A 5,000-nucleotide genomic window follows, 5' to 3' on the forward strand; every position below is an offset into this window, starting at 1 on the left:
ACAGTACGGAGTATTTTATTTAGTTTAATTAAAATTCTTCGGAGGATCAGTTTTATATGTTTTATCAAAATTGAATTAAAATTCTATATAACTATCTTTACTGTATTTTATTTAGTTTGTGAATAATAAAATTTCCTTTGCTTTTCACTTAGTGTTTATTTTTCCCATTAAAGGACTGTACAGGTGGTAATTTTCTTTAAATATATACGGGGTACACCATACAAAATTATGACTCTCTTTTTCCATCTTCTTCAACTTGTCACAATGTCTGAACACACAGACACAGACACACACGCACACACACACACACACACACACACACACACACACACACACACACACACACACACACACACACACACACACACACACACACACACACACACACACACACACACACACACACACACACACACACACACACACACACACACACATATATATATATATATATATATATATATATATGTGTGTGTGTGTATTCACTTAGTCTTTGGATCACGTGTTGGACTCGTGATCGACAGCTATTTCCCTCCTGGAAGAGAGCTCAGAGCTCGTAGGTCCGATCTATGGGTAATGCTATGACCTTGCACACACACACACACCCAACTCCCCGCCCTCGAGAGTTGGAGTAACACCCCTCAGCGCTGCGATACTGATATTATTTCAGCCCCGGGCGAGGATCGAACCCGGACCTCCGTAGTGGCAGGCCAGAGCTCTAACCACAGCGCCATGAGAGGTGTGTGTGTGTGTGTGTATAAACACACACATACATGCATATACACACACACATACACAGTGGGGTACGATCTTCGTCTTATAAAATGCAAGCCGCTCAGGCAGGGTTCGAATCCCAGCAGGAGAGTTTATTTCCAAATGTCATAATGACACAAACACTTGTCGGAAGACTAGTCTACATAAAGAATTTGATGGAATACAGTACATACCACGATTCACGTAAGTGCCCTCGGTGGAACGATTAGTCCATGAACTAAGTCGTTCCGTTTTGTAGGGTCACTGTGGCATGACGGTACAATTTTCGTCTTATACAAAGCAAGCCGCTCAAGCGAGGGTTCGAATCTCAGTAGGAGAGTTTATTTCCAAATGTCATAATAACACATACATACATACATACATATATATATATATATATATATATATATATATATATATATATATATATATATAATGTGTAATAAAACCATTTTGAAAATGAAATTAAAGGTGACCGAACGTTTTCGTCTATTTAAGACATTTTTCTGAAAATATCTTAGACGAAAATGTTCGGAAACCTTTCATTTTATTTTCCAAGTGTTTTTATTACACATTTTGTGAATCATATATATACATACTAAGTATGTATGTATGAATGTATATATATATATATGTATGTATATATATGTATATATATATGTATACATATATATATATATATATATATATATATAATATATAAATCTATATATATATATATATATATATATATATATATATATATGTGTGTGTGTGTGTGTGTGAGTGTGTGTGTGTGTGTGTGTGTGTGTGTGTGTGTGTGTGTGTGTGTGTGTGTGTGTGTGTGTGTGTGTGTGTGTGTGTGTGTGTGTGTGTGTGTGTGTGTGTGTGTGTGTGTGTGTGTGTGTGTGTGTGTGTGTGTGTGTGTGTGTGTGTGTGTGTGTGTGTGTGTGTGTGTGCTGAATACCACAGGTAGAAGAAAAATTCTTGGAATCCGAGCGCTTTTGTAATATTTGTTCACATCTTCAAAGATTACAATTCTATTGTAATCCTTGAATATGTGAACAAATATCACGAAAGCGCTCGGATTCCAAGAATTTTTCTTTTCCCTGTGGCATTCAACATATCGGTGTAGTCACGTGTGATTTGTGATACTTGTGCATATGTATGTATGTATGTATGTATGTATGTATGTATGTATGTATGTATGTATGTATGTATGTATGTATGTATGTATGTATGTATGTATGTATGTATGTATGTATGTATGTATGTATGTATGTGTGTAAGTATGTATGTATGTATGTATGTATGTATGTATGTATGTATGTATGTATGTATGTATGTATGTATGTATGTATGTATGTATGTATGTATGTATGTATGTATGTATGTATGTATGTACATGTATATGTTGCAGCACTGCCTGGGCTACATTTCTCCAGTTAAAGTCACCTATTAAAACGTATCTGATACTATTTACCCATTTTAACATATGAGGGTATAATCTGTGTTTATCACATTTCCTTAAACCGGATTCGAACGGCTAACTTAGTATATCTGTCACTTCTACCACGAACAGATTTGCTACCTGTTCCCCACTCTTTTCCCTGTTCTGTCTCTTCTCAACATGTGGTAGGTCCTTTTGTTCAGTGATTTAGTGAATTTTTTCCTCGAGATTTATCTATAAAAGACAAAATATTTATTACAACGAGTTTCCTTTTCTGGATATCTTCCCTGATATAGGAGACCTTAGTGACCAGCGCCTTTACGTTACTAAACATTATGTGAAGATATTGATTTCAGTCCCTGCTCCTTAGATTATCTATTTTTTCTCAACTCTTTTTGACATTACCACAAAACTTACAGTCATTACAAAAGACGAGAGAGAGAGAGAGAGAGAGAGAGAGAGAGAGAGAGAGAGAGAGAGAGAGAGAGAGAGAGAGAATTGGGTGAAGTAACGTTATGGATATGGAAATGTGTGTGTGGGTTTGTTTACTTATGCATATGTGTATGTGGGTTTTTGTTATGTGTATTTATGTGATCTCTTTCTTGTTTAGAATTATGTAAATATATACTACATTATTCATTCTATTCTTTATAATATATCAAAAGTAAGATAGCAAAATAAAATTCACATTAGTGTATCAATAATTATTGTCAACAACATTTTGTCATTTTTTGTTTGTAATAAAGACTCTTATATTGCACTGTATTATCTAATTGTGATTTTTATTCTGAGGAAAAACATCAATCATTGTGCGTATGTGATTCAATACGAGGTTAATTTCAATATTTCCTCTTAAAATTTTATGTTACATATGTTTTTTTATTTCTTCACCCACAAACTGTTTTGATTTATATACATAGACCGATAGTTATATCACTACACTTCTAAAGCTGATGTTGTATCTATTTAGTCAAAAAGCTTATGATTTAAGGCGTAATTTATAAAATACCTGTTTATCTGTTTTAACGCTACTATTTACTTATATGTTATTTGGCTAAGGAACACATATATAATCAGTCAGCCAATAATTGAGTACACGACCAATGGCTGCTATGATTTTTTATCATGACACTTGAATAAAACGATTTCTTCTTTCGGCTTCAAGACATGTCGTGTGGTTCTAGGTGGTCTGCCTACTATATTATAGTCGTGTTAATGTAGTGATAACAAAAAAGTAATTACAGAGAACTACCAACCAAAGTTCCTTGAAATAATTCTACAACACTTTAGCCAAACCTGTTTTGCGAGCACACCGTGAAACTGTTAAAGGTGTAAAGCTACGTAATTTTCTTTCTTTTTTTTCGTCACAGAAATTGGTCTTAGAAAAGCATATCTTTTGACATTTTACCTTTTTTGTGTTTAATTGTTCACTGTTCCCAGATTATTCAAATTAAATTTCCACCTCAGTAAAAAAAGGCACCCCTACATCATGCTCACCTCGGAAGACGTTTTTAATGTATTTTTCGACTTAGTTATTTCTACAAGATGCCATCAGGTGATGTTATTTTGCTTAAAGGAAATTCCTTTTGTAGCTAAACAACTACTGAAGTAAATGTTATCTAAAAAATCAATATTCTTTTCGTTTAAAAAATATCATACATATCGCAGTGCATAGTGTGTACGAGACCAAAATCATATGCAAGAACCCAATGGAGACTACGGTTTGAAGCTTTAAGATTCACTTAGATAAACACCTAAGCAATACACTGTAATCTTTGGCAATTGTTTGGTCTGTTTGTTTATACATTTCTTCGTTTAACTATTTATTCTTAATATCCTACCTAGTTGTGGACCAAGAAGTTCCTTGTAGATATGCTCTTCCCTTGTAATCCTTTGTAAAAACCCTAATCAAGTCCGTGGCCCTGATCTTAGTTTCCGTCACTGTTTACGAGCTGGCTGGATCGAAGAATAGTTTCTTTGCATACCCAAAAGCAATCTTGCTGTATTCGCTGCTGGAACTTTCTGTGTGGTAAGAACATTCGTTCAAGCCTCCTATTCCCGTTGGAGCAACAAAACACTAACCACATGATCGTTGAGATAGTAGTGATATATTCTCTGGTGAGAAAATCAAACCGATAAAGTAATAATAGATAGAATAAAGATCAAGGTTGTGTAGATAAAGAGCCTTGTTCATATAATGCTCAAGGTCTTTTGTAGTGTAAAAAGATCTTTGTTGCTTCTCCTTTTATTATATTCCTGGATTATTTGCAGTAAAAAAAAAAGAAAAAAAAGTAAAAGCAGGTCATTCAACATTCCTTAAAAAAATCAGCTATTTTATTGAAAGTTTCAATCAATGGCTATACCTATAGAAGAATAAGCTCATTAAATATTTTGTTTATATGAAAATATATATCTGTAGGATGTTTTACTGATTACAAAAGCAATTCCAAATCCATATCTAAACAAATAGTGATGTAAGAACCGTTTACTTATAGATTTCTTAAAACTAAATATAATTGATTGGTATCAGTCATAGAAAATATTATCTAACTTTATATGTTTGTTAATGGAAAGTGTATATTCAACACTTATTTTTTATAAAGATAATGAACAATATTAATGTTGCTTTGTGTTCGGATTAGGTATAAATATCAAAACATAATTCAAGAAAAATAGGCCCCAGTATACTGTTTTGCCTAGGGTCTATAGTTTGTTGATATGACCTCGCATATTTATAGTCTTTCGTGCCTCACTATGAGATATTGAGGATACAGAATGTATGATATGTATGAATTTGATATCATTTTACCTCCATTCA

This window comes from Oratosquilla oratoria, chromosome 18 (assembly GCF_046742065.1).
Source record: "Oratosquilla oratoria isolate Oo_2021 chromosome 18, ASM4674206v1, whole genome shotgun sequence".
NCBI lineage: Eukaryota > Metazoa > Arthropoda > Malacostraca > Stomatopoda > Squillidae > Oratosquilla > Oratosquilla oratoria.